Raw genomic sequence first — 13,748 nt, 5'->3', positions numbered from 1 at the left:
GGTTTGTTAAAAAAAACCTCAACATGACAAATCTTTTTAATTATTGTGGATGGAACCATATATATAATATGATATGTTGTGAACTGTCCATTATGTGATTATGTCTCAAAATGTTTCTTTGTTTTGTTAGATCGCTTGATTCTTTGTTATTGTCTTGCGCTAATTGTCAAATATATGAAAGAGAGTTTTTTATAATTAATATTGATTAGCGAAATTTTTCTCTAAACATTTGATCAATTGGAATTTGTCTAACTATTTTTCTCCAAAGTAAAAATGAATTCATTTTTTGCCCAATGCCAACTCCATGTGGTGCAAAAGCTATCATGTATGTTGTATGTGTGTGTAGCTAGGTCATTTTATAAATAGTGGTAAATTCAAACATCGATTATTTGATTTGCATGTCTAGCTCTTCCTAGTGATCTAATAATATGATATGAATAGGAGACATGTGAAAATGATGATGATGATGATGAATGTCATGGAGTCTTATTCTTCCTCGATATTCTTCCTCCATATGTAGCTTTTTAATGATGTATGTCCAGGAATTTGGCTCTGAATGCGGCAATCCCAATCAGCGGTCTGTATACATATCATATCTTGATTCCGTCAAGTATTTTAGGCCTGAAAGAAGGACAAAGAGTGGTGAAGCCCTTTGTACCGTCGTTTACCATGAGATATTGGTATTTTTCTTTTAAACTATTTATATGCCAATAGAAACTAATAAAATGAACATTTACTCCTTCCATTCTGTATGCTTATATTTTTTTTTTCTTTTCTTATCATCAGATTGGATATCTTGATTTTTGTAATGAAAGGGGTTTCTGGACTTGCTACATATGGGCCTGTGCTCCTTCAAAAAAAGGTGGTGATTATATACTATATTGCCATCCCGAAGAGCAAAAGACTCCGAAGAATGATAAGCTACGCCGCTGGTCAGTCTTACTTTCTCCTTGTGTGTCTGTGTGATTTTCCTTCTTTTATCATCTTTGTTTATATTATTTATTTGTGCAGGTATCTTTCAATGCTAAAAAAGGCTATGGATGAAAATATTGTCGTTGGTTTAACCAACATGTACGATCATTTCTTTCTTCCTACGGAAAAAGGGAACTACAAGGTGACAACTTCTCATTTGCCATAATTTGATGGAGACTGCTGGTGCGGTAATGCTATGGTAGTAGCGAATACCCTCGAAAAAGAGAGTAGAAGAGACTATGAAAAGTTTTTGAAACAAGTGTCAAATAGAACAATAAAGGACATGGGACATGCCAAACCTTCCAAAGACATTCTGGTGATGCAAAAAGTATGTATATCTTATCTTTTTCCCTTTATAGTGTTCTTATTATAGACCAATTTAAGTTATTTTCATAATTTTGATTAGGTTGGCCAAAATATATTGCTTACAAGAGAGGACTTCCTCGTAGCTCACTTGCGATATTCATGCATGCACTGCCATGAAGTGATAGTGTCTGGGAAGCGATGGTTTTGCACTAAATGCGACAAATTTCAGGTGTGTGAAAGGTATGATAACTTGATAACATGTATGAACTGTTTTTACAATGGTTTGCATTGAATTGAAATAAAAAGGGATGTTGTAATTGATGTTCATTTTTCACAAATTTCAGATGCCATAGTTCTGACGAACACACTTCAAAGAACAGCGAGGTGCGTACACTTTGTCAGGTAACAATCTAAACCTGAAGTGTTTCATATAATTTTCTCACCATTAGGTAATTTCATGCAAAACATTGAATTGTGTGTCATTTTCAGGCTGTTGTTGATGATATCCCCTCTGACACTAAACGTAATGATATCGTCCTTGAGAGTGGATGTAACATCCTAGACAACTTTAAGCATTGTCGACTGACCCTACAAACCAACACGAGTATTTTCAGCATGTTTTGTCCTCACTCGCACGCTTACCGGGAAACATCCGAGTAGGTCACTCATCCAAAGACTACTTCAAGTCAAGCAAGCTTAAATGTGGAGTTCTTATGGATTGGGTTACCCAAAAGAAGATGCATCTTGTTGATATAGGTAGTACCAAACAATTCTTACAAGCCTTTCTTCAACCATGTAGTACCTTACCTACAAGGCCTCAGGATCCCTCTCATTCCGATGTGATTCGGTTCCTTTTGAAGCTGTCGGGAGCCACTCATTGTCATGCATTTGCACTGGCGACTACTCCCCGCCCTCGTTAGTCTTGGGTGTTACATGACCACAGCTTCAACTTGGTTCGTCCCCAAACCACATCGTACTGAGAGAGGTCTGCTCTTATACCATTTGTAACATCCCAGGTGAGTTTAAGCATTGCCGACTGACCCTACAAACCAACACGAGTCTTTTCAGCATGTTTTGTCCTCACTCGCACGCTTACCTGGAAACTTTCCAGTAGGTCACTCATCCAAAGACTACTCCAAGTCAAGCACACTTAACTGTGGTGTTCTTATGGATTGGGCTACCAAAAAGAAGATGAATTTTGTTGATATAGGTAGTACCAAACAATTCTTATAAGCCTTCCTTCAACCATGTAGTCCCATACCTACACGGCCTCAAGATCCCTCTCATTCCGATATGATTCGGTTCATCTAGAAGCTGTCGGAAGCCGCTCATTGTCATGCCTTGTGCACCGGTGACCACTCCCCGCCCTCATTAGTCTTGGGTGTTACAGTAGATTGTTTGAAAATATAGACAACTTTTTGATCTTCTGCCAGAAGTCTCAGTTTCAGTTTAACACACTTCGTCGTGCCAAGTATTCCTCCATGATGATCCTCTACCATCTACACAATCCTAATGTGTTGACTCAAAATGAATACCAGTCGACTCAAAAGAGTTCAACACCAGTATGTCAATATGGGAATCAGGAGTCAAATAAGGAAATGGTATGAATTTAATTTTCTTGATGTATTGTTTTCAGTACTAATTTATTTTAGACTAGATTGTTGATCATACTTACTAACTTACACACAGATGGTGCAACTAATAAACGTTTTGAAGCATGCATCTCAATGTCGCGCAACTAAGGTTGAACCATGCTCCAAATTGTTCTCATATCAAGAAGTTGTTCTCTCATGCCAGTAAGTGCGAAATTTGAGTGAATGGGGGCTGCCAGCATTGTAAGAAGATATGGTTTATACTAACTTCTCACTCCAAAAATTGAAAAGACTCCGAATGTAGAATACCACGTTGCAGGTGTGTTACAATTAGAATTCTACACTGCCTAGAGAATTTTGATATTCTATTTTCTGACTTATTCTTTTATATTGATGTTGATTTTGCAGTTATCTGAAGAAACATGTAGAACAGAGATCAATGCATTCTGAATCTTGTCGTAGAGCGGAAGTTTTGGGAAGCAACGTTGGCCAATGAATCTTCGTGAATACATAGAGTGCACAATAAGTGGTTATAAGCAGTCAACGTGCATCAATCACTTGCCAAATTTTATTAGCTTTGATGAAGCATATTAACTTTCGTTGAAGTTTAAGCGTAAACAGTTCGACACAAGTGTTGTGATTTTCATCTTTCCTTTTGTGTATATTAATTTGATTATATAACATACATAGGTTAGTAATAGGCTTATTATTCATTCTCTTAAAATAAGAGACTCAATTTTGTGTTGCTATGAATATATATTCAATGGTTGAGAGCCTAAGCTCCAACCATTCAATTCAAGTCTCATTTTAAGGAGACTTGAAATTAGAAAATAAATTTTGTTTTGTTGTGAATGTATGATGTTTGAAGTGTTACATTGATGGCTTTTCATTCATGATTCATGATTCATGAACAATTAGGCCCCTAACCCTGTCATTTTCTTGATTTTTCTTCTGCATTTCTCCTTCGAAGGAGATTCTTGTGTTTATTGTTTACTTTGTAGCTTTTTTATCTCCATTTCTTTATGATCATAATTTTTGTACAAAATTTAATCATTCAGATCCAAAGTGAAAAAACATTTTATTAAAAGTTGATATGATATGCACTTCTATAAAGTATGATCAACACTTTTGTTTTATTTAAACATGTAAATGATTTCAAAAAAAGTATGTAATCCACTTTGTGTAAATACCCCCTTCAAATTTCACACTTTATGCAAAATGTCCCTTGAAATTGACAAAAATCAAGCAAATTGGTCAATGAATCTCTTGTGACAAACAATTTCTCTTGTGCTTTGTTGAATTTGGTGTATGGGTTTGATCCTTAGAAATAGCAACAAGTTGAAGAAGAATGATATATGGATTGTATCGAATGTACTTAGAAGAATTATAGTTGAAAAAAAAATGTTGTATGTCAGTTTATCATATGTTTGTTGTGTTGGTGGTGTTATGTAGAGGGTTGTATGTTAACTATATGAGGCTTGTTTAGTAGTATCTGTTTGGATACAGTAAAATTTTTTGAAGAGTTTGATGGCACAAGGTTCTTGGTAGTTGTATGTTTGTGGCTCTCAATTTATCGGCAAAAAGCTTTACATCGAAAGATGGAATATGTTTCTTATCAATAGTGGTTTAGCTACTGGTTCTTTCTGGTTTTAATGCTATATTTCAAGGAAACATTGGAGATCAATTGTCTACAAAAACAGTTTTTTGTTGTAAACGGTGTTGGGTGCTATATTATGTTTCTTCTATTTTATTAGTGCAATTCTTGAGTGTACATTCTTCATATAGGATGGCTATTACAAATGTTGAGATAACTAGAGTGCTTGCATATCAAGCACGACATGCAAAGCTTCGTCTAGTTCGAGTTCAACTTTCTGTTTTTGTAGGGCACTCAAAGATATGGAGTCCAGGTGTCGGTGATTATTTTTTTATATACAAAAGGGTCATTACAATTCAAATAATGGGATATGGGAGGAAATTTCTTATTCACTGGGAACATTCCCTTTTTTTTAGCAGCAAAAGAATATATTAACAAGTTGGAAATAAGTACAAGAGGAACTAAACCCACAAAATACTCATCCCACCCAATAGATGGTTAGATTACAATAAAAAAAACTCAACACATCTATCTAAAAATACAATCTAATGTATACCGCTTGACTTATTTTCATCTAATTGGGAAGATTCACTTGACTTGGTGATCACTTGGTGTCAAAATGCATAGGCTAAAGTGCAATTCCCCCCCCCCCCCCCCCCCCCCCCCCCCTAACTTTCAAAAACTTGCAATTTTAGCCCCCTAAGTACAAAAACTACAATTTTGGTCCCCTAAGATTTAGCCCCTTTGCATTTTTGGTCCTTTTGGTCAATTTTGACTTATTCAACGCCTACGTGGTAGTCCACGTGTGTAATTAATTAATTAAAAAATTTTAAAAACCAAAAAGTCAATTTTTAAATAAAATTAATTAAAAAAAGAATTAAAAAATCAGAGAGAAAAAAAAAAAAAACCAAAACACTGAAACAGAGGAGGAGAAATCCGCTGCAATCGCACATGATCACGGCGGCTCCGAAGGAACTCCTTCCAGAACCAAAATCATCCACAACAACATACTATGATCATAGCAACGATCCATGGTTCAAGCAAAGATTCACCGCAACGGAAGCAGAACGAGAATACTAAGAAGATTGTGTATACTCAGCATAAGGATTTGATACCGAAGATTTTGAAGAATGATGGTTCGGTGCCAATAACGGCGACAATCGTTGCAGAGATGGAAGGAGAGATTCGTGAGACTAAGGTTCAACGTGTGAATGTGACTTATGGGTTGACGTAATGGAATTTGAAAGACTCAGATTTGGGGATTTTCAGAGAAACAAAAAAAAAAGAATTGATTTTGGTATTTGAGGGATTTGCGATTTTGAGAAAAGGGTAGGCAAGGGTTGGATTGGGATTGGATTTGGATTAGAGATTTGATACACAATTGTATTTTTGGTATTGTGTTTGTTGTGGAGTTTCGTCGCATATTCGTAATTGCTCCCATGAATTTTTCCAAAAACAATATTAAGAGATGTTTGGCAATTGTGTAATTGCGATGTTTGGCAATTGTGTAATTGCTGCATTGAATTGTGTAATTGCTGCATTGAATTTGTTGTAATTGTTGATATTTTGGATTTGAATAATATGTTATGGGGAGTAGTATGCAGAGGGTGATTGTTGTTTATGAAGCAAATTTTTTCTTCTAGGATTTCAATGAAGATGATGAACAAAATTATCAAGATATGTATCAAGATATGAACAAGATGATGAAGATTAATTTTTCTGGATTATTTAATTTCTAGTAGTGACAATGATATTTCTGATGATTCTGACGGCAATGTTTCTTACTGTTTGGGTTGGGTTGGATTGGAAGAGATGAAGATAGACATGAATATGAAGAAGTGTTATGGGTTTTATTTTTATTTTTTTTTCTGATTTTTTAATTCTTTTTTTCATTTATTTAATTTAAAAGTTAAATTTTTGGTTTTTTAAATTTTTTTAATTAATTAATTACACACGTGGACTGCCACGTAGGCGTTGAATAAGTCAAAATTAACCAAAAGGACCAAAAATGCAAAGGGGCTAAATCTTAGGGGACCAAAATTGTAGTTTTTGTACTTTTGGGGCCAAAATTGCAAGTTTTTAAAAGTTAGGGGGAAAAGTGCACTTTAGCCAATGCATTATCCTAACTTGAGAGACTGCCAAAGAAAATGTAGTTGTTGGTTTAACCAACATGTATGAGCATTTATTTGTTTCTACTAAAACACGACACTCCAAGGTAACAACAGCTCGTCTTCCTTACTTTGATGGAGACTGTTGGTCTTCTGCTGCTATGGATCAAGCCGAGATCATTGAAAAAGGGTGTGGAAGCAAGCGACTATGGAAATGTATTGAAGAAAGTACAGAAAAGTCGATCTTTAAAGTCCATGGGATATGTCACTCCTCCCAAAGGCAAAGCCAAAGACATTCTCGTAATGGAAAAGTTATGTCAACCTTCTCTTTTAACTTCATCTAATTGTCATGACATTACTGACCTCTCTTTTACAATATTCTTATGTTTGAGTTTTTAAGTTATTTACATTATATGTCTGTATAATCTGATATTTCTTCCTTTTCATTTTCAATCAATATCTATCAGCTCGGCCAGATTATATTGCATACGAAGCAAAACTTCATTGTACAGTATTCATGCATGCACTGCTGTAAACCAATAGTATCTAAGAAGCGATGGTTTTGCGCCAAATACAAGAAAGTTCAGGAGTGTGAAAGGTGATGATTCTCTTCTCTCATTAAAATCAATGCATATTTTGATAGCTAGACATACTTTTTTCTCTTCAGTGTGCACTTTGCATTTTTTCTCTGCCTTCTTTGTTCATGTGTAAAATGTGGTGACCTAGGAATTTGAAATGATCGTCCCTTTGATTCTTCTATTTGGGTTATGCAAGGAACCGAATTATAGAACACATCAAATATGAGATATAAGTGTGTTGATTCTTATAGATTGAGGATAAAAAGGGCTTTTGTGATTGACTTTTATCATATTTCAGTATATTTCAGATGGCATACCGCTGACGAACACATTTCAATTAAAAATGAGGTTCACACACTTAGTAAGGTAACTGTCGAAGCCTGAAGTTAAGTTCATATGATTTTTTCATCATTAGTAGTTCCATGCAAATTAGGTATAATCTTTGAATTTTATGCCGTTTTCAGGTCTTCGTAGATAATATCCCCCTCAACACTAAAGAGAATGATATCATCCTTGAGAATGATATCATCCTTGAGAATGAATTATTTGACAAACCCCGCCACGCCAAGTATTCCTCAATGATGATCCTCTATCATCTAAGGAATTCTATTCTGCCGACAGTTTGAAAAGTATATGATAATTGTTGCCCAGAATATAAGGAGAGAGATGCAGATTGCCATCAACACAAGTTGAATCAAGACAAGTTAAATCAGAAACCGACGGTGGTAAGAACATAGTCAGCTCTTGGTATTTATTGTTTTCATTACTTGTTTGTTACAGATTGTTCAAGATTTCACTTTTATAAATTTTATATTCCATCTTTCCTTGTCACAGCATGCTTACTTACTGACTTATATTCGATTGAAGTAAACACGCAGATTCGGCTGGGGTGCTGCAAATGGTTGGTGGGTTATTGGAATCCGGGAATTGTTGGAGGTTTTGCAGCATGTGTCTCAACGTCGTGTTGGTGATTTCCAAAATAATGGAATCATTTTAGAACCATAAGTTGTAACTCTTCATGGGAATCATTCATATACATTGGAACTTTGGCAAAGGGGTGCTTAATGAACATTTGCATTGATTCAAATGCATATGATTATAACCTTTCGCAAAGGGGTGCTTAATGAACCTTTGCATTGATTCAAGTGTGTATGATTATAACCTTTGACAAAGGGGTGCTTAATGAACCATAACATTGTTTTAAATCAAAGGGGTGTTTTCTCTCATGTGAAGGGTCATATAATGCACTATAAATGGTTGGCATTTGGGCATTAGTTTGACAGAACAACATCACACAACAAGAACATGAATTTTGTTACATTAACAACATAATTCTCCCTCATTCTCTTACTCTAAATCACCCATCAATTCTCTAATGCATGAGTGAATTGCTGGAACCATAAATTTATAAAATATTGTTAGGAGATACACTTGGTGTGGTTGTGCAATACACGTCAAGGAACTCATAGTATCTTGAAGGGGATTCGCCAGTCATTCCTTATTGCATCCAATATACAATTATTGGTGGGAGCGAATCGAACCTAAAGGTTAGTGTGGAAACCCCATGCGCTTTGAGTTTTACATGCATAATCATTAAACTTTTCAGGTTTCAAGTGCAGCATCATCTTCCCAACAATCAAGATATACAAAATCATTGGAATTTATGTGCACACTTCATCATGTTCATCTTCATCATCTTCTTGATCAAGTTATTGCAGCAGACCCCCAAACACCAGATATAACAATCTTTAGGTTCGATTTATGATTTACTTGTGATTAATGGCTGCAATTTTGGGAGAGTTGAAAGCTTATGTTTTTACCCATGACTACGGTGAACGGTAAACAAATTTCTTTTATGAATATATGTTATGAAAATTTATGGATAAATATTTCATATGTGATGTGTTTGTGTTAAATTTACATGCGGCTGTAGATAATATATGCATGATAAATTTTGATATGTATGAAGTGTATCGTTTGAAATCTATTTGACGTTAATTTTAACATGAAATAATATGCATATAAGTGATGACGTATTATGAAATATTTGGTGTTCTAAATGCATGTGTATTATCTAAAAGTAATTTATTTATGTTAGATTTATCATATGGTATTAGATCAATACATGCATGATTTAGAAATTGTTCAAGTATATGAATTTTGATGAGTATAGATAAATTGTCAAAATATCAAGTGGTTGCTTTAATGATATTATTTACTTTGTGTAAGAAATTTTTATAATTAATATTGTGTTGATATTATATGTACATGATAATATGAAAAGTAATTGTTAAATTCTTGTTTATCATGACATTAAAATAATTTGGGTATGTTTTGAATTATTGTAATTTGATATATGTTCATGGAAGAAAGTCATAGAGAATATTAATGATTTTGGTTCATTGTTTATTTTTCTATGTGATTGTTTATTGAAATTTAGCATTGAACATATTTAAAAATAAACTTGAATTTAACGCAATGAATTTACGATATATGTATTAGTTATATGATAACTAAAATCAAAATGTTTGTTTTATATTTAATTGGGTTAATTAAGTTTTTAGTCCCTATAAATATTCACAGTTTTGTTTTTAGTCCCTACAAAATAAAATCACACTTTTTAGTCCCTATGACATTTTCCTTAATCATTTTAGGGACTAAAAATGCTGATGGAAAAATTTTATAGGGACTAAAAATTCTGTTGGAAAATTTTATAGGGACTAAAAATGTTGATGGAAAATTTTATAGGGACTAAAAAGTGTGATTTTATTTTGTAGGGACTAAAAACAAAATTCTGAATAGTTATAGGGACCATTTACTTAATTAACCCTCTTTAATTTTATGTGGAGTATATGACTTGCATGTTTAATCCCATCTTATGAAGTTTGGTTATGACATTCTTTTATGATCAAGTTTTATTTTGCTATGTATGTTTAATGCATTCAAGGTATGATATATCTTGGCTAGATATAAAAGAAAAGTTGAAGTTCAAATTGAAATGCATGTTAAATATTGTTATATCAAAGGTGTACTGACATAAAAGTTTGCGTATTATTACAATATACTCAATTGACAAAAGTGTCATGGTTTAATGATAGTTGTGAATACTATCAAGAGTATATAAGTTGATCCATAGACATAGCTATGAGAATACAAAATCTATATGAAGAATTGAATATTCAAAGTTTATAAAAGTTAAAAGAAAATCTTGCAATTATTTGACGAAATGATTAACAAGGAATGATGTCTTTGGAAATGATGTTGAATACATTGAAGACATTATTAGGGATGTGGTACAAACCCAAATCTAATTGATCACCAATGGTGGAAACTCAACCCACAATTGAGTAGCATCAAGTCTTGGGTTCAATGGTGAAAGTATACTATTAGAGTGATTGAAGTACTTGACAATAGATACATCCCAAGGGGTAAAAGTACTTGGACCATAAGAAGAAAAAGGGTAGGATGAGATTTTTCTCTTAATGGACATATAACATATATTTGCTGGAATGCATACTTATGGGGCATTCCCGATATAGTCTACCTATGTGAGAATGAAGTTTGGCCTCTTCACGGAGTTCAAGGGTTTGAATCTTAAATTCTCATAAAAAGGGATATATGACACAAGGCCTTCTTAATGTGTCATTTTACAAGTCTCTTTATCAATGGTACCGAGATTCTATGTGTAAGTTATGCACACTTGTTCTAATGAATATTTGGTTCAAAGCTTGCCTACCATACTATTTGGGAATGAGCGAAAACTTAACTTACTAAGTAATGATTCAAATTGCGAGATACCATTATCTGAAGGCATGGCATTTCCGGATTTATGAGATTCCGTATTTTGAAAATAGTGGGGGATTGTTGGTGATTTCCAAAATAATGGAATCACTTTAGAACCATAAGTTGTAACTCTTCATGAGAATCATTCATATACATTGGAACCTTTGGCAAAGGGGTGCTTAATGAACATTTGCATTGATTCAAATGTATATGATTATAACCTTTTGCAAATGGGTGCTTAATGAACCTTTGCATTGATTCAAGTGTATATGATTATAACCTTTGACAAAGGGGTGCTTAATGAACCATAATATTGTTTCAAATCAAAGGGGTGTTTTCTCTCATGTGACGGGTCATATAATGCACTATAAATTTTGACATTTGGGCATTAGTTTGACAGAACAACAACACACAACAAGAACATGAATTTTGTTACATTAACAACATAATTCTCCCTCATTCTCTTACTCTAAATCACCCATCAATTCTCTAATGCATGAGTGAATTGCTGGAACCATAAATCTGTAAAATACTGTTAGGAGATACGCTTGGTGTGGTTGTACAATAAACGTAAAGGAACTCATAGTATCCTGAAAGGGATTCGCCGGTCATTCCTTATTGCATCCAATATACAGTTATTGGTCGGGGCGAATCGAACCTAAAGGTTAGTGTGGCAACCCCATGCGCTTTGAGTTTTACATGCATAATCATTAAATTTTTGAGGTTTCAAGTGCAGCAGCATCTTTCCAACAATCAAGATATACAACAATCTTTGGAATTTATGTGCACACTTCATCATCTTCTTGATCAAGTTATTGCAGCAGACCCCCAAACACAAGATATAACACGTCGCTTGCCTAAAACTCAAAGATGCCGTTATCCAAACTTTCATCAAATTAAAAGGACGTTCATTCATGCCAGTCGGTGCACTATTCGAGCTTCTTGGAGCTGTCTTGTACCGCATTGGACGTATGTACTTTTTTATTTCGTGAATTAAGTCAATTTTTGGGCTAAACTAAGCATAAATTTTAATCGTTTATGTTTATGTCAAATTTTGCAGGGACTGAAGAATCAAGCAGAATTGATAGCAATACAATATGAATTGATAGCAGTAGTGGGAAGCAACATGATTCAATAAATCTTTGTTCTCTTCACTGGGTGATATTTGCTAGGATGACTTGGTGGTTCAAATAATATTTTGAAGCTTAGCTAAATTATATTTTGAAGCTCAGCTAAGCTTTGGTGGTTCTTGGAAGACTCTTGGTTGTACACATTATTTACATATAGTGGAATTTTTTCGCTGGACTAGGTCCCGTGGATTTTATTCTCACATTGAGAGAAGTTTTCCACGTTAAAATTTGAGGTAAACAATTCGAGAAAAATGTACACTTTAACAATTGTCAAAGCTTATTAAAATTTGTAGATTTATAAACTTTGATGAAGTATATAAAATTTGTTAAAGTTTATTTAGGTAAAAAACACAGTTTTCCCTAAAAAAAAAAAAAAGAGGTTAAAACACAGTTGAATTTAAAAAAAAACTTTTTAACTTACAATATTACACCATAACATAGCAAATATCTACCCGAAAGCACTTAGAAGAGATGACCCGGGTCTCCTCTAGCGAGTCTTGGGCATGCAGCAACGTTAATATTCTCAGGGAGAGTTTGCTACCCATATGTGTCCCACAATGCTCGAGGGATTAGCCTCCGCAGTTGCACGCGGAGGATACTCGGTTTACACCTAGAAAAAGACATAACAAATATCTTTGACTTTTTATTAGAGAAAAATGATCTTTAACTTAACGGTTTATGAAGAATACAAGACTAACTAACTCTCTCTCTCTCTCTCTCTCTCTCTATATATATATATATATATATATATATATATATATATATATATATATATATATATATATATATCACCCCACTTATTTGTGAATTGCCCTGCATATGTTTATGTAATGTCTTTACACACTGAACTAACCTCGTAGAAACTTAACAATTTTTATTATACCCTCTACTATATTAAAATTACTCTAAATCAAGGCGATAAAAATATCATAATATATACAAAAAAGAAAGAGTAAAGATCCTTTTTAGTCTCTGACAAAATTCGCAAGACTCAATTTAGTCTCTGGGAAAAAATAAAAGCAACTTTTAGTCTTTAAAAAAATTAAAGAGACAAGTTAGTCCCTCCACTCTTTACATTTTGTTTGGTTGATGAATGAAATATAGAAAAAAGAAAAAATTGAAATGAATAGATTATTTAGTATTTTGGTATGAGGGAAATTGAAAATAAATTAAGATGGAAAAGAAATAAAACAGATAATTTATTACAAGCTCTTTATGAGAAGAGATAAAATATATGATAACTAATTAGAAGCTCTTTATTAAAGATAGTTCTCGAAAAACAATATGAGCATGGCCTTACCCTTAGTTTTTCTAATTTATTTTCTTTGCTCGGATCCTTGATATTTTCTTCTTCGCAGTAATCTATAGTTCAGATTGGAAGATTAGTAAATGTTAATTAAGAATTGTTCGCTTACATACACCTTCTGGTCATTATTATACGAAAAAATTGAAAATTCTGAAAGTAAATATCCTTCAGAATCACTTCTAAAATTACAATTCAATTAAAAACCTTATTTCGTTTCCGTATGCACTTCAAGTAAAATCACCAAAGCAAACACATCTCTTCATGGGTACCTAAAAATGTTGGTGTAAGGGATCAGCCTCCAACCACAACAAAACAAAACTAAACAAAGAATTAAAAATCAGAAAATATACATATACATCATTTCTTAAATGAACCTAAA

At 33.5% G+C, this 13,748-nt stretch overlaps 1 pseudogene; it reads left to right on the top strand.

The window, feature by feature from the left end:
- The first annotated feature begins 530 nt into the window (after window positions 1–530).
- On the top strand, window positions 531–3,593 carry LOC146899273 (putative histone acetyltransferase HAC-like 1; annotated as a pseudogene).
- The last annotated feature ends 10,155 nt before the right edge of the window (window positions 3,594–13,748 follow it).

The sequence above is a fragment of the Medicago sativa genome, chromosome 8, assembly GCF_051527215.1.
Source record: "Medicago sativa cultivar Bolivia chromosome 8, Bolivia_mono, whole genome shotgun sequence".
NCBI classification, from domain to species: Eukaryota; Viridiplantae; Streptophyta; class Magnoliopsida; order Fabales; family Fabaceae; genus Medicago; species Medicago sativa.
Note: the sequence above shows the minus strand (reverse complement) of the source record. Positions and strands in the feature narration are given on the sequence as shown.